A 21,600-nucleotide genomic window follows, 5' to 3' on the forward strand; every position below is an offset into this window, starting at 1 on the left:
AACACTACACAAGACCAATGCTGTAGACTGATGAAAATATTATTTATTTATCTACATATACCCAAATCAATGATGCAGACTGCTGGAAAAAAAACATTTTCTCTCCATATACCCAAATCAATGATGCAGACTGATGAAAATATAAATTTTCTCGCCATATAACCAAATCAGTCAACATTTCAACATGGAGAATCACAACAAAACATGTCCCAGTTTTCATGCTACTATGTGCATAACACTGTAAGCTCAGCAAATATCAGACAAACATAAAATACTGTATCCAGTAGGCCTACAGGTTAAAATTACAGTAAAACAAAAACAATTTTGAAAAAATTTAAATAGAGTACAGAAAATACTAGACATTATCTCTTTGCCTAGCTGGATCTGGCAAGATACTTTTTTGCTCTGTGTATTGTTTTGCAAAAAGTGTGAGGCTGACATTGTGCTTATAGAGGTGCAAATCTGGGCCTATGTTTTGCTCCTTGAGTGTAATGTTTTGATAATTGTGTAATACTTTTGATTTGAGTGTTTATGCAATTGAAGAAAACTGTAAAGACTAGAGATTAACTGTTTATTTCTTTTGTACATAGGCTGTGCATATGTTTGTTTGTTTGTTTATTTGCTTATGTGTATGATTCTTAACTGTTTTTATTTTGTTATTGGTGTATATGTGTGTATGTATGTACAGTATATGTATATATATATATGTGTATATATGTATATTTGTACTCCTGTTGGGGCCTCTTGGACCAGATCAATGTTTTATCTGGCTAAATAAAGGTTAAATAAATAAATAAGAAACTGATGATTTGGTCCTGTTAACTTTGAATTTTCTATGGGGACTGCCCAGATCCCTCTCATGGACATGGACCTCACTTTGAGAACCTCTAATGATTCTAGTTCTTCAGTATTCATTCAAACCCCCCCTCCACCCCCCTGGGCTGAAGCCCCCAATGTTTTCTAACCCTAAAAACGCCCCTGCTTTCAACATGCCAGTTTTTTTCCGGGATTCTCCCGTATTTCAACCTTCTCTCCCGCCGTCCTCCCGTTAAAATATTTTCTTTATTTATACAAAATGGCTGCAAAACTGTCGGGCAAAGTGGGGTTGTTCCCGGAGGCGTGAATACTTTCCCCAAGGTGGTTGTCCTTCCGCTTTCGGTTTGCGCAGCCTGATTGGCCACTGATGCTTCTCTCAGCCCTACTATCGCCTAACTTGCTACCGCCATGCACAATATACTAAAACTAACTATCGCCTAACTCGCTATTTATATTGATGTGATGCTGATTGATATGAATAGCGCATTACGTAAATATAGAGAGATGAAAACTATGTTATTTATATTGATGTTATGTCGATTGATATGTGTAACTGAGGGGTACAATTCCCTGACTGTATTGATAAGTATGGTATCATTAAACCACTACCGCTTTATGTACTTTAATTACTGGCCATACAGTACACGATATATGAATATGATGAACACTTCCCACAATGAAATCGGTTCCAGTCAAAGGTATTAATCAAGTATTTAATGGAGCAAAAGGTACATAGGATACTTTACATTATTCTTTGAATGCACTTGTAAGGCAAAGGAGTATGCGTAGGCAAATCAATAACGAATGTCCATTCTCTGGTTACGCAGGAGGTAATTATACAACCTGAATCTTAGGGAATTATATCTATGGTACACTAGTAATAGCGGGAGATACTGGAAAGGGTTCCCACTGGTTGTAAGCCAGCAAGGGGGTAGAAGATCTGTCGGTAGTAGGACGTCTGGTCAACGATGACTAGGGAGACTTCAGGTACAGAAGCCGGTGCAGTAGTCTCTTGATCCACAGACGAATACAGCTTGGTTCTCTTGTAGACTGTAGCTCTACAGTGAAGAAAGCTAGGCGGCCTCAGGCTCTCTGAGCGCCGACTCGACTTGACTCCTCTCGGGGTAAATCCAACACGTGCAGGCGTCGGCGATTATCCGCTCCATAAATCATAGGACCAAAGCAAATATATTCCAGCCGCAAAGGGCTATGTAGTCGTCGGGTAGATTAATCCAGTGTACATGTCCATACGGTTCTCGCCTAGGTCTCCTCGGGTGAAAGCGCCATGCGGTCGGCCCAGCCTGGATAAGAACTCCAGCTAATACGAGAAAGCGTTGGAGATGCTGGTCACTATAGAATTCTAACCGCACGATACACTATACACAAATAGACTATTAAAGACTCAATAGAAATATGTCGCACTCGACGGTATAGCGCCAAACTCTGACAATTCAGTTACTAATTCGCACGCGGTCTCGATGCTCTATTCTGGGGCCAAACAGGCCATACTTCACCGCACGTTGTATCGTGGGTGAGGCTTCAACTTATCGGTAACATACTAAAATGACGAAGGGTACGGAGGTAAGGGGCTAAGGGGCTTCTACATTCACCTGCGCCGTATTTATACGCACGGTGAACAAATAGTGCCACTCTCATTTCTGTCGCCGTATCCCTGGGCAGGGCCGGGGCAAGTACAGACATGTCGTGTCGGTGACTTTGAACTTGGCTCCGGGGGCCGGTCCCTGGCGCCGGTGGACCACTGTCCAATAGGAGAATGAAATATTATGGGCTGGACTAAAGGGATATTCCGTGTATATGTACAAGGAATATACAAGGGATATCAAACGATATACAAATACTATGCAATATATATCAATAAATAAATATATATATTCAATTTAATCTGATCCTTTGTAACAGCCGCCCCCTAATTAGTCCCACCTAATTAGCTAAGCAGAGACAGATTAACCGCACTGTCCACTACTCAATGTCTGCTGTGAGGGTCAGTCAGTTCACAAAGTCATGGGGTCATGGTCGTCATCGATAGTATCGGGGAGCCTTGGCAGTTCTATTAGCCTCGCCACGGGTCGGGTGTAGGTCCGCCCTTGGACGAGCACTTCAGCTGCTCGGACCTTTCCGTCGGCACCGGTGATCACTTTGCTTACGCGGCCAGCCGGCCACATAGCTCGGGGTAGTGACTGGTCGATAATCATGACGACTGTTCCTTCTGTCAAATTGTCTCTCTCTTTCACCCATTTCTGGCGGGTCTGTAGAGACGGTAGGTAGTGGAGTAGGAAGCTGTTCCAAAACTTGTCAGCTAATACTTGACTGTACCTCCACATTCTTCGGCCGTTCGCTTCTTCAGGCCTGTACATTGTCTGTGGTAGCGCGGGGTCCAGCCGCCCCATCAAGAGTGTGTTGGGGGTGACTGGGTCGACATCTGCTACATCACTTGAGACGTAACCGAGGGGCTTTGAGTTTAATACTCCCTCGATCTCCGTGAGGACTGTCATTAGGACTTCTTCCGCCACGGTCTGGGCCCCAAGCACGGCGTACAGGGCTGTCTTTATTGAACGTACTTCTCGTTCCCAAGTTCCACCGAAGTGAGGTGCGTTTGGGGGATTAAACTGGAAGTCAATCTGGGATGGAGCGAGGTGGGTCTTAAGTTCTGGGCCCATAGCTTGGAAGCTCTCTCTCAGCTCTCTTTCTCCGCCTTTGAAGTTTGTCCCGTGATCAGACAACAATATAGACGGTTTGCCTTTCCGCGATGTGAATCTTCGGAAGGCCATAAGGAATGAGTCTGTGCTCATGGTTGGAAGGAGTTCTATATGTATCGCTCGGGTGGTCATGCATTTGAATACAATACCCCACCGCTTCTCGGTTCCTCTTCCTTTCTTTATATACAGCAGGCCGAAACAGTCCATACCGGTGGAGTGAAAAGGCTTGTCGCCGAGTCGGAGGCGACAGGGAGGTAGGTCAGCCATCCGGGGTATACTGGGCTGCGCTCGCCACTTACGACAGTCTAGACAGGTTCGCTGGAAGCGCCGCACTGCTTCTCTCCCTTGCAGTATCCAATAACGACGTCTGATCTCCGCGAAGACTCTCTCTGCCCCTGCGTGGTGCACATCCTCATCGTATTTCTTTATGATCAGCTCTGTGACCTTGTGTCGGCTGTTCAAGACTATCGGGTACTTGACGTCATCCGGTAAGTCTGGGGCTCTCCGCAGACGACCACCCACTCTGATGAGACTATGGGCGTCGATCTCGGGTGCTAGGTGGAGCAGTCTGCTGTCTGATGGGACGGGCTTTGCTCCCTGTAGACAGTCTAGCTCATCGGGGAACGAGTCTCTCTGGGCTCGTTGTAGTAGAAGAAGTTCTGCTTCTTCGTAGTCAGCTGCTGAAATGTCAGTAGTGGGCTGAACCTCTGGGTGGTGCCACAGAAATGTCTTTAGCTGCGCACTCTCTAGGGTGAGGCAATCGTCTATGTCGGGGTCTGTGGAGACGAGTGTGTTCAATCCACAGAACACAGATTTCTTGTTTTCGGCCTCCTCTTTACTCGCCTCCCGTGGGGTGGGTGTAGGCCACTCTTCTTCCGGGAGCTTGAGAAACTCTGGTCTGTCACTGTATGGGTTGTGACGGGTGAGGTCATCCAGGGACATTCCCCGGGTGATGACGTCAGCTGGGTTGTGTTTTGTGTCCACATACCTCCAGCTTGCTACTTCTGTTAAATCTTGAATCTCTGTGACTCTGACCCCCACGAAGACCTTGTATCTGCACGAATCAGACCGGATCCATGTGAGTACTGTCGTGGAGTCTGACCACAAGATTGTTCTTTGCACCGGAATGGTGAGTTCACGTTGGATTAACGTGGCGAGGTGCGCTCCTGCTTGGTCTGCGCAGAGCTCTAGACGCGGGATAGATTGTTGCTTTCGTGGGGCTATTCTTGAGCGAGCCAGGATGAAAGCAGTATGTATTTCTCCTCCCTCCTCTCGGGCACGCAAGTAGGCCACCGAGCCGTAGGCTACTTCGGAGGCGTCGCTGAAGACGTGCAGGTCCATCTGGCACGTCTCCGGCCTCACTGTGGGTGGGAAGTAGCTGCGGCGTATGTTAACACCTGGGAGTGAGCTGAGTTCCGTCTCCCACTCTCTCCATGTGGATGCAAGGTGTTCGGGTATGGGGTCGTCCCAGCCCTGGTCCTTGTCCCATAACGCTCTTACAATCATCTTTGCCCTGGTGGTGTAAGGTAGAATACATCCCAACGGGTCATATTGTCTGGCGAGTGTTCTGTATACACTCCGTCTGGTGGTCGGTAGTGCAGTCGACCTTCCCTGCTCCTTGGTCAGGGGTGTGTGTTTATAATGGAGCGAGTCTGTTTTGAAGCGCCAGACTAGTCCTAATGTCATTTCTTGGGCTTCTCCTGGGATGGTCGCCATCCAGGTCTCGCTGCTTGCTGCCTTGTCCTCGGGGGAGGGGCTGCGCAGTACTTGCGGGTCGCTGCTGGCCCACTGCCTGAGATCAAAGCCGCCTTTGATCAGGGAGGCGCGGAGCTTGAGTAGAAGGGCCTCGGCTTCTTCTGGCGTCGAGACGCTTTGCAGACAGTTGTCCACGTAGAAACTATTTTCTACACTTTTTCGGACCTCTTCATCAGCTGCTGGGTCCTCTGCGACGTGTTTTTGCAGTGCAAACGTAGCACAGCATGGGCTGCATGTGGTTCCGAAAGGGAGGACTTCCCATTGATAGATGGCTGGTTGCTCATCCCCGATCCTCTCTCTCCATAGGAACCGCAGCAGGGGCTTGTCCTCCTCCACTAGTCTCACCTGCAGGAACATCCCTTTGATGTCGCCGCTGATGGCCACCTTGTCCTGGCGGAAACGTAGTAACACGCCTAGTAGGGAGGGGCCGAGTGTTGGGCCGGGCAAGAGCTCTTTATTCAGATTTTGTGATCCGATCTGGTAGCTGCAGTTGAACACAATACGATCCTTGCCGTTGTGGTGGACTTTGTGGTGTGGCACGTACCATGATTCGGTCGTCTGATCGGCCTCTTTAATGTCAATTTTCTTTATGTGTCCCGCTGTGATTAGCTTGTTAATCTCAGCGCGGTACACAGTCTCTTGAGCGGGGTCTCTGGCTAGGCGCCGCTCTGTGTTCAATAGATACCGCTCCGTCGCTTCTTTTGGGGCGTGGAAGGTGGGCATACCCTCTCGCCTCAAGAGTGGAGTTGCGTATCTCATCACTCCGTTGACTTTGACTCTCTTTGTCCCTTGCTCGAGAAGTGCTATGGTGTAAATGTCTTCCTTGGAACGAATGTCTTTCTTTTCGTTCTTAAAGGGCATTGTCTCTAGTGTCCATAGCCTCTCGACATGCTGTAGGAGGGTGGTGTCTTCTTCTGTCACTCTGGAGTGGAGGCAGCTAGTGGCTGCTGTTCGGTTAAGAGACTTAGCGAGGGGGCCTTGTAATGTCCATCCTAGGCGGGTCTCGACTGCTGCAGGACAGCCTCTGGGCCCTGTGTGGACCCGGTCTATCGGGACTATGAGGTCTGCATGGTCGGAGCCTATCAGCAGGGTCGGGGTGGCACCGTCTATGAGCAGGATAGGTAGTTGACGCAGGTGCACATATTTATCCATCAGCTTGGCGATGGGGTAGGTGTACTGCGACAGGCCTATTTCTTGGCTGGTGAAAGCATTAGTAATCCTATACCGTCTCTCTGGCTGCCCGCTTGCTGCGATAGTGAAGGAGACATTCTCGCCCTTTATCGTCTTTAGATCTCTTCTTATTGTCCGAATCGTCATCTGGTTTTCGCTCCCCCGCAGCCCCAGCTGGGCCGCAGCGGATGCGAGGAGAAGGGTCTTCTCTGACCCGTCGTCAAGGACGGCGTAAGTGTCCATGACCTTGTCTTGGTAACTCAGTGTTACGCGGACCACCTTTAAGAGCACTCGGGCGCCCCCGCTGCTGGCGGGGTCAATGTACATAACACTTGCCTTTGTGCTGCTTGAGGGTGCGGGCTTTCTTCTGTTACTGTCGTGTAGGACATCTAGGTGGGCTCCGTCACACCGACTACACCTCTTCTTTAAGCGGCACTCGGCTGCCATGTGACTGCGTGCACATCGGTAACAGCGTCGGTTGGACTTTATCCATTGACCCACTTCGTCGGCGGTCATCTTCTTGAATGTGTCACATTGTGACAACCAGTGTTCTTTCTCGCAGTACGGGCACACCATCTTCCACTTCTCTTTCATCGAGGGGGTACTGTGGTTCTTGCTGCTCGGTACTGGTTCTGATTGGTGCATGACAGTCACCAATCTTCGGCCATCGTTTGCTCTCCTAGGTCCTTCTCTGGAGCTTGGTGTGCTCCGCACGAACGTATCCAATCGCAGGCTGCTGACTTCTCTCGCCAGGAAGTCGGCTAGGTCTAGGAGGGATGGCTCGGGACCGTTAGGATCACGGTGGTCTCTTTGCCGCCTGAAGCGCTCTTGTCGGGCGGGCGGAAGCTTCTCTAAAATCCTCTCGACATTAGAGTTTGCGTATAGTTCGTGCATACCCTTTTCTCGTTGCGCCCCCAGCATCCCTACCAGGGATTGTACCTTGATAGACAGGTCGTCTAGTGAGCGATTGTCTGTTGCTGGGGGTAGGCGGTCAATATGCCTTATCTCTTGTATTACGTAGTCCCATATGCGTCCATATCTTTGGTCGAGTGCTGCTAGAGCCGCTGTGTATGGGGTAGTAGAGGTGGCATAGGCCAGCGCTATATTGTGCGCTCGGGGCACCTTGAGGTGCTTCAATAGGATAGCATACTTGTGGCGTTCATCAGCTACATCAGCCATCATTGTCTCTAAGCACATCCGTAGCTCCGTGTACTGTGCTCTGTTCTCATGGGTGAAGTCTGGAAACGTCGGTGTGCCAATGTATGATACCGTAGATGGCTGGCACATCGGTGAGCGTTGGAAGAGAGGCCTCCTAGGCGAGTCTCCTCTTACGCCTCTCGGTGGGCTGGTACCGGCAGGGTACCATGGCCCGCGTATCCAGGTGCTATTCCTCGGGACTGGTCGTGCGTCAATCTCACCCGTGAATTGAGTCGGGGGTCTGTAGCGCAGAGCCGCGGGGGTAGAGCCTGGGCTGTACTGGACCTCCTGGTCCTGTGGAGTACTGTGCTGCTGTCGGGCTTGACTCTCCTCCTCTCCCTCTTCTTCTTCCTCCGTCAGGTCCTCTAGATCCTGTAGTCGTCTATTTAGCCTCTCCGCGGTGTATACCGTTCCTTCCTTGTAGCTGGGTCTCACTGGGACCGGTCGGGGAAGGAGTTCGGAGGGGGGTATAGGCTCTCTCTGGTGGTCGGGCTCAGGGTCGCTTAATCGGTTAGGGGAGGGTGCCCTTGACCCGTGTCTTGACGAGGCCCTGGAACCCCGTGCGGAGGGAGGGGGTGTTGCCCTGGCGATCAGCTGCTCCATTAGCTGCGCTTGTAATCGGTCGCGCTCGGCTTCGCGCTTGGTGAGAGCGATGTCGCGCTCTGCTTCTCTTTGGGCACCGGCAGCGGCACGCTGGGCTTCGGCGGCGGCGCGCTGGGCTTCGGCGTGGTCTCTTACCATATTCTCTTCCGTCTGAAGGCGTCTAATCTCTAGACGTATACGATCTTCGTCGCTCCGTTGCTGCGCTTGGAGGCGTTCTCTTTCCATGGAAGAATGTTCGCGCTCACTAAGCGTCTGTGCTTGGAGTCGATCGCGCTCTGTTGAAGCTGCTAGGCTGGCGAGGAACGCCTGTGCCAGCATCTTGTCCACCTCGCTGGGGGAAGACGCTGGTTGAGGTGATCCGCTCCTGGCAGTACTCGTTGGAGATGCGTTCTCCTGCGGGGAGTCCTGGAGCTCTATCTCCTGGGCGCTCTCCTCTTCTTGTACCGGGCAGAGTTCCATCTCTGGAGGGTTGTCTTCCTCCTGGAGCTCTCCGGGGACTACTTCTTCGGTCTTGGCAGGGGGTAAAGTCGTGTCAGTTCCCTCCTGGTCCCTACCGTGAGCTTGGTCAGTTACATTAGAACCCACTAGGGCCTCTGTTGGCGGGGTAGCCTGGTTGATAGGGTCGGACATAATTTTACTTTCTACTTTTTCCGCGTTTACCGTCTGTAGAAGGCTAGGTGGTATACTGGCAACGTAATCCTCTAAGTACTGAGGTGGCTGCCGTCTACGCTGCGGGCGATCTACTTTAGGAGGACCGTTTTGTGGAGTGTTCATCATAGGCCATTTCAATATTAATACCACTATATTAATATTACACTAGTTATTATCCGGCTCGAAGGACCAATTGTAACTGAGGGGTACAATTCCCTGACTGTATTGATAAGTATGGTATCATTAAACCACTACCGCTTTATGTACTTTAATTACTGGCCATACAGTACACAATATATGAATATGATGAACACTTCCCACAATGAAATCGGTTCCAGTCAAAGGTATTAATCAAGTATTTAATGGAGCAAAAGGTACATAGGATACTTTACATTATTCTTTGAATGCACTTGTAAGGCAAAGGAGTATGCGTAGGCAAATCAATAACGAATGTCCATTCTCTGGTTACGCAGGAGGTAATTATACAACCTGAATCTTAGGGAATTATATCTATGGTACACTAGTAATAGCGGGAGATACTGGAAAGGGTTCCCACTGGTTGTAAGCCAGCAAGGGGGTAGAAGATCTGTCGGTAGTAGGACGTCTGGTCAACGATGACTAGGGAGACTTCAGGTACAGAAGCCGGTGCAGTAGTCTCTTGATCCACAGATGAATACAGCTTGGTTCTCTTGTAGACTGTAGCTCTACAGTGAAGAAAGCTAGGCGGCCTCAGGCTCTCTGAGCGCCGACTCGACTTGACTCCTCTCGGGGTAAATCCAACACGTGCAGGCGTCGGCGATTATCCGCTCCATAAATCATAGGACCAAAGCAAATATATTCCAGACGCAAAGGGCTATGTAGTCGTCGGGTAGATTAATCCAGTGTACATGTCCATACGGTTCTCGCCTAGGTCTCCTCGGGTGAAAGCGCCATGCGGTCGGCCCAGCCTGGATAAGAACTCCAGCTAACACGAGAAAGCGTTGGAGATGCTGGTCACTATAGAATTCTAACCGCACGATACACTATACACAAATAGACTATTAAAGACTCAATAGAAATATGTCGCACTCGACGGTATAGCGCCAAACTCTGACAATTCAGTTACTAATTCGCACGCGGTCTCGATGCTCTATTCTGGGGCCAAACAGGCCATACTTCACCGCACGTTGTATCGTGGGTGAGGCTTCAACTTATCGGTAACATACTAAAAGGACGAAGGGTACGGAGGTAAGGGGCTAAGGGGCTTCTACATTCACCTGCGCCGTATTTATACGCATGGTGAACAAATAGTGCCACTCTCATTTCTGTCGCCGTATCCCTGGGCAGGGCCGGGGCAAGTACAGACATGTCGTGTCGGTGACTTTGAACTTGGCTCCGGGGGCCGGTCCCTGGCGCCGGTGGACCACTGTCCAATAGGAGAATGAAATATTATGGGCTGGACTAAAGGGATATTCCGTGTATATGTACAAGGAATATACAAGGGATATCAAACGATATACAAATACTATGCAATATATATCAATAAATAAATATATATATTCGGTTTAATCTGATCCTTTGTAACAATATGAATAGCACATTACGTTAACACTTTGATCACTGGGGTTAAATTCATAATTGACCATCCCTCGCCAGCCCTATTTAACATGGAGAAGTTCCCCTTCTTTGCAGGGCTATAACTTTTTAAATTGTATTGCTAAATTGACATTACTATGGCCCATTCAACGTCCTATCTATTGTTCAGGGTGTAGCAACGTTAAACTTTTTCATTCACATATTCGTACTAAAATACGGTCTAAAGCAGGGGTGGGCAATTATTTTTCCCAGGGGGCCGAATGAGCAACTGAAAATATGTTGGAGGGCCGGGCCAAAATTCCAAACTCAATTATGCATAATATACATTTAATTTCTATATAAAAAGCAGTAAATGGCATTGTTTTGACCCCTGGTAACAGTGTATGTTATTATTTGGCAATTAAAAGGTGAAGTTAGCTTTAAAAAATATAATTTATTCAAATAGAATTTATTTCCAAAATGATAAACAAAATGTGAAACATTAATAACAAAGGACATGTATGAAAAAGTGCTATACAAATAAAGTTATTATTTTGAGTTTCATATACTATTGAAACAAGGATTTTCTTAGCTTTCTAAAGACATCACATCATCTTATAGCCAAAATAAACAAGACATGTCACTGAACTGTGTAAAGAAAAGTGTCCCAATAGCCTTTTTTACTTTACATGCCTATATTAAACATTTAATGTTTTCAGACCTGTGCAAAAAAAAGAAAAAAAAGGATCAAGTGTCCCATTTCACTTGTTATATTTCCACATTTTAGTGTTCTTCAGCTCTTTTTTTTTTTTCATTCAGTGTGATAAATCCAGTCTCTTTTGAGCTTTAACAAGTCCATCAAAGTCAGGTTGCATGTCTGAGGTGGAGATGCGAAGCACAGCTGCCAGATGTTCATCAGTGAGAGAGGATCTGTACCTGGACTTGGTAAACGTCATGACTGAGAATGTCTGTTCACATATAGGTGGATCCAAAGAGAACCAACGTCTTCTGAGCATGTCTCCCCATGTTTGTAAAGTTCTCCTCCTTGAGAGCAGAGTAGAACTCTAGCAGTGATGCTGACTTAAAGTGCTCTTTCAGTAGTGAATCAGACTGCAGGTCAATGAGTTCAAGCTGAACATCAGTGGGTGCACTATCAACACTGCAGGTAAAGGGAGAGGAAACCAGCTGCATTTCATCCTCAACCTTTTTGAAATCTTGAAAACGCCTTGAAAATTCATCATGCAGTGCTCCCAACATGGATGAGTACCTGTGCCGGTGATCAGCTGATGGTTTGACTTCTTTCAGGGTTTTCATGTGTTTGAGATTGTTGCCGCCTAGTTGCCTTGAAATTAATTGTAACTTTGTCATGAAGGCTTTCACATGGCTATGCATTTCATGAGCAAAAATGCCCTTGCCCTGCAGTTGTGTGTTCAGTAGGGATGGGTACCGTTCACATTTGAACCGATACGGTACCGGTACCTGTGAATCGATACCGGTACCCAACGGTACCCTTTTTCTGTACTTTAGTCTCCAAAATTTGTATCTACCTACCTCAGTTGTGAAAAAAGAAATCCAAACTTCAAATAACCACACTTTCGACCGTTTTCGGCTTGCCTGACTGCTTTGTTGTTGAATCAAGTCAAATCCTAGGTAAGTGTATATTGTGCGTGTGAACGTTGACATGAAAAAATAAAAATATTACATTTTTATTTATTTCTTTATTATTTTTATTTTTATTACCATGTAATCTTTCGCGGGCCGGTCAGAATCATCCGCGGGCCGTACAATGCCCAGGTCTGGTCTAAAGTATAAGTATGTTTTTATTGTTTTCTGCAGCTTTCTCCAGAACTTGATTTATAGCCCCAAATGCATTATATTGATGAGGAAATACAGTTTGATAGGAATCTGTGCGAGATAAAAAATGTCAACTGGACGTGCTTCTAGGAGTTACTAAGTATGATCTGATGATGGGCGGGGGGTCGTTTATAATTCCGTGGGCAACGTTATATCATTCATCTAGTGTGGGTGATATGATCATTAGAGCAGTTAGTAAAGAACACGTTGAAAAATAACGCTGGATCTTACCGTATCTTCCTCGCGCCGTTGGACGATGAGCGTGGAACTGAAATATTCCTATTATGGGATGTAGAAATATCCGATCCATTTCCAGGTTGTATAATAGTATATACGTCCAAATCATGTTGTTTATCGAGTTATTTGCAACCGATCGACATCCAGTGTGTCAAGATGGAGTCCTGCTAACGATAGCGAGTGCCCGGACGAAATATGGGTGAGCACCACTTCATCCCCATCACTTCCTGTTTGGGCGATCGGCCACCAGATGGCGCTCTTGAACCGTTGGAGAGTTGAGAGGGGCTCACCAGTACATATAATGTCTCCGGGGGAGAAATATGATTTCGATCACAGATTTTTTAAATATTGATATCAAAGACGCTGTCCAGCGTCTTCGGCAGAATAAGCATGGCGGGGAAAGACGCTGCCCAGCGTCTTCGGCGATTAAAGTGTTAATATAGAGAGATGAAAACAATACGTTATTTATATTGATGTGATGTCGATTGATATTAATAGCGCATTACGTTAATATAGAGATGAAAACAATACGTTATTTATATTGATGTGATGTCGATTGATATGAATAGCGTGTTATGTTAATATAGAGAGATGAAAACAATACGTTATTTATATTGATGTGATGTCGATTGATATGAATAGTGCGTTACGTTAACACATCCCACACCGGAAACGGCTTACAACGTGTTTCAAGTTCATGCGAATTCTGCCAATCCACGGCTTACGACATTATTGAAATCATATTACATTTTTTCGCCATGTTATTCATAATTCCCTCACGGAGCCTGGTATGATGCAGTGGGAGCATGCACAACTCTGAAAAGCTTCAATACTGCCACCTGGTGGATGATCGGCGAGTTGCCAAACCGGAAGTGGATCTCTTGTGATCCCGGTGCATCCGACAAATGCGTCCGGCACTCGCATATTGTTGCAGGACTGTATACACATGTCCATGTGTAGCGATCGCTGCCATAACGCAATAATCTATACGATTTGGCCGTGTATTATGATCATACAAACCGGAAATGGATTTAGGAGATTGCCGTCAAATAAGTGGGATCTTTTTCCTCCAGTCTCACGCTGACGTTACTTTCAGCGTGTTTGTTTATTATTATCCATGCAAACTGCTCTGATCGATATATCACCCATACTACATAAAGCATTTACTGACAATCACGCAATTATAAACGACCCCCCCCCGTTCAGCCGCGCATGATCAGTCATAACGTTTAGGATCATGTACAGTTGAAATGTTTAATATAGCGTGTATCGCCAACAAACGGCATTTGATAATCTATATATGCGTTTATGCCTATATCTCACGTTCTAGGAATTACTGCAGAAAACGATAAAAACATATTTATATTCTAGATGGTATTTTCGTATGAATATATGAAAGAAAAAGTAAAACGTTCCTACATCCTGAACGATAGATAATCGATGTTGAATGGGCCATAGTAATGTCAATTTAGCAATACAATTTAAAAAGTTATAGCCCTGCAAAGAAGGTGAACATCTCCATAGGCTTACAGTGCTGGCAGAGACTGGTATAAGATGCTCAAATTGCGTGGCAGGGAATGTGTTAATATAGAGAGATGAAAATAATACGAGGAAATGGGCTGTGGAACTGAAAGCTATAAGCGCCAGTGGCCAATCAGGCCGTGCAAACCGAACGCGGAAGGACAACCACCTTGGGGAAAGTATTCACGCTTCCCAGAGAGCTCACTCTCGGCCGTGGTTTCTCAGTGTATAATGTATGGTGCTCTCCCTCAACATGCGAGTAGGGTGAGACAACACCATTCTTTAGTCCAAATAATACCCTACTTTATACTATATTATTGTCATTCGTTTAACACTTTAATCGCCATGGGTTAAATTCATAATTTACCATCCCTCGCCAGCTCTATTTGTCTATGGAGAAGTTCCCCTTCTTTGCAGGGCTATAATATAACTTTAAATTATATTGCTAAATTGCCATTATTATGGCCCATTCAATGTCCTATATGTATTGTTCAGGGTGTAGCAACGTTAAACTTTTTCATTCACATATTCATACTAAAATATGGTCTAAAGTATAAGTATGTTTTTATCGTTTTCTGCAGCTTTCTTCAGAACGTGATTTATAGCCCTAAATGCATTATATTGATGATCAAATACAGTTTGGTAGGAATCTGTGCGAGATAAAAAATTTCAACTGGACGTGGTTCTAGAAGTTTCTACGCATCATCTGATGATGACCGGATGGGCGGGGGATCGTTTATAATTCCGTGGGCAGCGTTAGATGATTCATCCAGAGTGGGTCATATGTTCATCAGATCAGTTAGTATAGAAGACGTTAGAATATAACGCTGAATCTTACCGTGGCTTCCTCGCGCCGCTGGCAGATGAGCGTGGAACAGAATTTTTTCTATTATGGGATGGAGAAATGCCCGATCCATTTCCAGGTTGTATAAATGGCTGCTTTTTTATATAGCGCCTTTATCCAAAGCGCTTTACAATTTGTTACTTACATATTACCCATTCACACACCGACGGCGGAGGCAACCATGCAAGGTGCCAACCTGCTCATCGGGAGCAATTAGGGGTTAAGTGTCTTGCTCAAGGACACATCGACACGCTGCCCAGGAGGAGCGGGAATCGAACCGGTTACCTCCGGATTGCCAGACGACTGCTCTACCTCCTGAGCCACTGTCGCCTGTTGTATAATAGTATATACGTCCAAATCATGTTGTTTTTTCGAGTTATTTGCACCGATCGATGTTCACTGTGTCAATACGGAGTCTCTCTAACGATAGCGAGTGCCCGGACCACACACTTGAACGTGCTGTATCCAACCAACTTACTGCTTATCTCTTACAGAATGACCTCCTAGACCCCAATCAGTCTGGCTTCCGGACTGACCACTCCACAGAAACGGCCCTCATTGCGGTCACAGAGGCACTTCACTTAGCAAAAGCGAAAGGCCTCTCCTCTGTCCTGATTCTCCTAGATCTATCTGCAGCCTTCGACACAGTCAACCATCAGATCCTCCTCGCGGCCCTCGCAGGAATGGGAGTGGCTGGATCTGCGCTGACATGGCTGACATCATACCTCAATGACCGCTCCTACCAAGTGTCATGGAGAGGGACTCTGTCGGCCACCCGCCCCCTCCGGACGGGTGTCCCCCAGGGCTCGGTCCTAGGACCCCTTCTCTTCTCCCTCTACACTAAATCACTGGGTAACATTATCACGTCTCATGGCTTCTCATATCATTGTTATGCCGATGATACTCAACTCTTCCTCTCCTTCCCTCCCTCAGATATCCACGTCTCTGAGCGGATCTCGGCCTGTCTGTCCGACATCTCCGCCTGGATGACGACCAACCACCTCAAACTGAACCTAAGCAAAACAGAATTGCTCCACCTGCCGGCCAAATCCTCCCCCCTGACCGACCTCTCCATCACAGTCGAGAATGCAGCTGTGACCGCGTCGCCGACCGTCAAGAACCTTGGTGTTGTCCTCGACGACCAGTTGAACTTCTCTGCTCACATCGCAGCGACAACCAGAACCTGCAGATTCCTCCTGAGCAACGTCAGAAGGATACGCCCCTTCCTGACAAAAGAAGCCACCCAACTCCTCGTCCAATCAACAGTCATCTCCCGCCTCGACTACTGCAACGCACTGCTAGCTGGCCTCCCGGCCACTGCCACCAAGCCTCTTCAACTCATTCAAAATGCAGCGGCCCGCCTGATCTCAAACCTACCGAAGTCGGCCCATGTCACCCCACTTCTTAGGGACCTGCACTGGCTCCCCATTGCTGCACGTATCCGCTTCAAGGCCCTCGACCTAGCATACCGTGCGGCAAAGGGAACCGCTCCCGCCTACCTCCGGTCAATGGTCTCTAACTACACACCCTCAAGACCCCTACGCTCTGCATCTTCTGGCCGCCTCAGATCTACTCCTATCCAAGCTCCCGGAGGGTCATCAAAGAGAAGCCGCCTATTCTCAGTCCTTGTCCCACAATGGTGGAATGAACTACCCATCCCAGTTAGGACAGCCGAATCCCGTCCAATCTTTCGCCGTCGACTAAAGACTCACTTCTTCAACCATTATCTGAAATGATAAAAAAAATAAAAATAAAAAATAAAAATCTAACCCCGACTAACCTTAATGTCATGCACTTGTCCTAATAAACTAACCTACACTGTAACACGCAACACTTTGATGAACATTGTTACTCAGCTGATAGAGTTATACCCTTCTTGCTGTCTTGTCGCACAGAACTTGTAAGTCGCTTTGGATAAAAGCGTCAGCTAAATGACTAAATGTAAATGTAAATGTATATGGATGAGCACTACCGGTTCAAAGGTTAATTTCCGGCTGGCGATCTGCCGATCGGCCACCAGATGGCGCTCTTGAACCACTAGAGAGTTGAGTGGAGCTTTGCACTGTGTCTCAGGGCTCCGGAAAGGAAATATGATTTCGATGACAGATTTTTTAAATAGACATCAAAGACGAGTTACGGCGTCTTCGGCAGAATGAGCATGGCTAGGAATGACGTGTAAACTCGTTCACGGCGATCATAGTGTTAATGTAAAGTCAGTGGCGTCGCGTGGGTAAAATAACAGGGGAAGCCAAAAAAAATTATTAAAAAAAAAATTATTAAATATTTTTATTAATCTTTTTTTTTTTTTTTTTTAGTCAAGCAGTCACCATGTACACTACAGTATGGCTCGGCGGCCAGTCAAACTTTATTTTTATTTATTTAACAGATTGCAGAATGGGTACAATACAGTACGGCTCAATACACACAATTGTATAAGGGGATGCAGACCAGAGAAAGACGTTTGTCTTGTTTACATCAGGGTCATTAATACTGCTGGAGCATTGGTTAATTTTTGGTCCGATCTTTCCTTGCACGATTTTGCGCGCCGCGTGGGAGCAAATTCGAGACACATATTCGGTTGCAAAAAGGTGTCCCACGGTCTCCTCTATGGCCGTGAATATTTTCACGCGGATCGGAATCACGGCGCGCCCGTGGGACACTTTTCCGTTTCGGCGAGTTTATTCCACGCTTTCTGTTTTCCTTTTCTAAGCATTTTAGGGGCTACATGTGAATGAGTAAAAGTTGCGGGACGCCCAGATGTTTCCACGATAGAAAGCTCGCGTGGATCCCATAATAGGCTCACTTAATACAGCGTTTTTAAAATCACGCGACATTTTCAGGGTCGCAAGCCGACCTTTTCCCCTCGTTTTCGATGATGGAAGTGATTTAGGAAAAGCTTCGGCACGCCGAGAGGTCCCCGTGGATTTAATCTCGCGAGGATCGGGGCAATATTCGGTCCGTGGGAACAGTTACGGGTTAATACAATGTTCAGAGTGCAGAGGGGAAAATATGCTGAGTGTTTTCCTCTCAGCCCCGTTTTAAACTTTTAGGGTGTGGCTGTCAGCTCGAATCTGATTGGCTAGGATCGGATTTGGACTCTATAATGCTGGAAGCCTGGAGAAAGAGACCTACCATCTGCCTCCTCTCCTGCTGCAGTGAGCATAGTGAGGCTGACAGTGTGTTAGAGGGAGTGAGAAGGAGAAGAGGGAGACATTAAAAAAAAATAAAAAATTATAACACAGATGCACAGATGAAAAAGAATGTAAACTATATTATTTTTTTTTCTTTTTTTTTTTCATATTTCATATTTGATATTAATTCATATTTTAATATTAGGGAGGCATGGCTTCCGTTGGCTTCCATAAGGATTCGCCACTGTGTAAAGTCAGTCTTACATTGGCACTGCTGAGAATTGAGCTCATAGCACAGATTTGGAGTTGATAGAATGGACATTGCTGTTCTTAGGAAATGTTGCACATGGTGGAAATAATGGAAATTAACATTTCTAACATTAACATTTAGTGTATGTTTTTAAAGTTGATACATTGAGGCATGGTAGAATTTCACTTTATATTACAGCAGTATCCGTTTTAACATTACAATTAGTGTCTGACACTATAGTGTTAAAAGTCAAAGTCAACTTTGTCATTTTCCAATTTGTGCAAGACATACAGAAAAATTCAATTACGTGCCCCCCTTCCCGGTGTATATAGAAAGAGACAATAAACACAAAAGTAACATAGGACACAATATACAACACACAGGACTATGTACAATATAAACAGTACCTACAATTAAATTAATGAATTAATTAAATAAGAGGTAAAAGAGAACTTAGTGTAAATATTCCTTAATTTGTGTCAATGTTATAAAAATCCTATTGTATTCAACAAATTATGATACACCACAATGTGCCCTTTCTATCTATTCTAAATCTATGGCCTTGCGATTCCACTGCGATTCCTAACCATAACTCTAAGCATAACCCACTTCGAAAGAGAGCCAAAGCATAACCACTTCGAAGCAGAGAATATATATGTACAAGGCGGACATTTCTATCCCAGAGCCCTTCGGAGCAAAACCAATCAGAGAGGGTCTTCGCTGTACGCGGGCTAGCCAATCAGAGAGCGTCTTCGCAAACAGAGGCTAAAAAATCACACTGCCGTTCCAGCACTTTTCTGAGCAGAAGTACGCGCACGGATGTGCACGCGCGTGCACAAAAATGCGTTCACAACTTTCACTCGACTCGTCGCGCCATGCGCCAAGTACCGGTACTCAGCTATCACCTAGTCTTTGCATAACAGCATAGCAATAGCATAACAAAGAACGAGAAGAGCAAAACCAAAATACAAGCCCTGTACCAATTGGTGGGGGTTGCTTGAGCTGTGGAGCTCACACTATGTGACCCTGATGTAAACAAGACGAAAGTCTTTCTCTGGTCTGCATCCCCTTAACAATTGTATGTATTGAGCTGTACTGTACTGTACCCATTCTGCAATCTGTTAATAAACTTTTCAATCAATCAATTCAATCAATCAAACAAATGGTTCCGACTGGAAGGATGAGACATTTCTTAAGTGCTTCAAAAGGAAACTAGTTTGTATTTACTTTTCTAGTTTAAGTTAATTCAATTAAAGAAATTGTAACTACAATTACATTTAAAACATTGTTTGTTTATCTGTTGACAATATAATTTCTTTATATATTGAAGGCTATACATCAGGGCTATTCAACTAAATTGTTCAGGGGGCCACATTGTCAGAAACCCAAGGGGCCAGGGGCCGGACTGCCACGGCGCCTCCCCGTGCTATGAATATATGTACACTTGACACAACACGCAACCACATTTTCACAACTTTTATTTAACTACATTGCAAAAGTAGTATACTTTTCAAAAAAAGTGCTTCATTTATGTGCCACATCTGCAACATCTCCTGCAAAAAGTGCTTCATTTATGACTGTGCAACAACTGCAACATCTCCTCTTCAACATTTCAATATAAAAAAAAACAAAAAAAAACAAGTGCATGATGTGCATCTGAACATTCTAACATCAACACTTGAACAAAAAACACATTTATAGTGCAGCTGAGCTTATGAAAAAGTGCTTCATGTCTGTGCAACAACAGCATCTTATTAGCACTTATTGTCCACTCTTAACTCAGGCAGAGAAAGAGGGTTCATAGGAAGTGAGGGCTACCCGCAAACAGTGATGCAAATGCTCATTTGTCAAGGAGGCACGGTTGCTTGTTTTAATGGCATTCATGTGAGAGAAACTGGATTCACAGGTGTATGTTGAGCCAAACATTGTTAGCACAGATATTGCCAGCGTTTTTATTTTGGGGAATGTGTTGACATGAATACACTTTATCCAAAATGTTGTGGTGGATTCATTCTTAAGTGCCTGCTTCAGAGCAGATGATGCTTGCATGTCAATTATTTCAAGTTACAGGAGACCTTCATCAATGTGAAGTGATGCAAGGAACTCTTGTCCTTTTGTGGAAATAGCAGCTACATTGGCAAATGGGTTGCTCACAAAATGCATCAATTCTCTGGGCATTTCAAATTCATCAAATCGACTTGGAAAGTTTTCCCTCAATTTATCAATGAAATCTGTCATTAATTGAGTGACTTTTGGCTCAATTGTGCGTGTGAACGTTGACATGGGAAAAAAAGTTTAAAAAATAAAAAATTATCATGTAATCTTTTGCGGGCCGGTCAGAATCAGCCCGCGGGCCGCCAGTTGAATAGCCCTGCTATACATCCTTCAGCTTCTCTATTTCAAGGCAATATTTACAAAAACTAAACTAAAACTAGTCATTTCCTATAAAAACATGTTTCCTACTATTGCATAATAATCATCTGTTCTGTGCGCACACGAGGGAACATGTATGCGTGGAAGCGTGCATGCACGGGCGTCATTTAAACAGCGTACAGGCACTTCTGATATTACGACTGCACCCCTGGTTTTAAGTGAGCATGTGTTATTGGATTGATTGATTGATTGAACATTTTATTAATGTCCGCCTTGTTTCGAACTGGTTATGCTTAGGCCCTCTTTCGAAGTCGGTTATGCTTAGGCCCTGTCCACACGAGAGTTTGGATTTAATATGACCGAAGTTTGAAAAAATAAAACTCCGTCCACACGGTGAACACAGGTGGACAACCGTGTATAACTGCGTACTCACAGGCAGAGCTGGAACCCAGCAACCGATACATTAGTACAATGTAATACAATGCCAAAGCAGTAGGCGGCGATGTTGTTCAGACATGAAGGCCATTTCAACCAATCAGAAAAGACTGAACGCTCACTAAACTTCCCGTTGGGTCGCGATCTGCCATTAATTTACTGAAGAAGAAGAAGTAAACTTCCCGTTTAGAAGCACAGCTGGACCCTATTGATCATTTTGCCAACGGAACATATATTTTCAGCAAAGAAAGAAACTGCAATAAACAAACGGATACATTCACTGTGTTCTGCCTCTCATTTTGTTGATGAAACAAAACCATCAGCAACACAATTTACCACCAAGAGCGGATAGTTTAGTCTCACAAAAAAGATCTCCGGTGTTGTTAGCTACACATGCTAATGTCAATGGCATTCTCTATGTATAGTATATAGCTTAAATGCTAACGTAATAATGTAACGTTAACGCTAGTATAATGAATGGATGCAAACGTT

This window comes from Notolepis coatsorum (assembly GCF_963971535.1).
Source record: "Notolepis coatsorum genome assembly, chromosome: 5".
Taxonomy (NCBI): Eukaryota; Metazoa; Chordata; class Actinopteri; order Aulopiformes; family Paralepididae; genus Notolepis; species Notolepis coatsorum.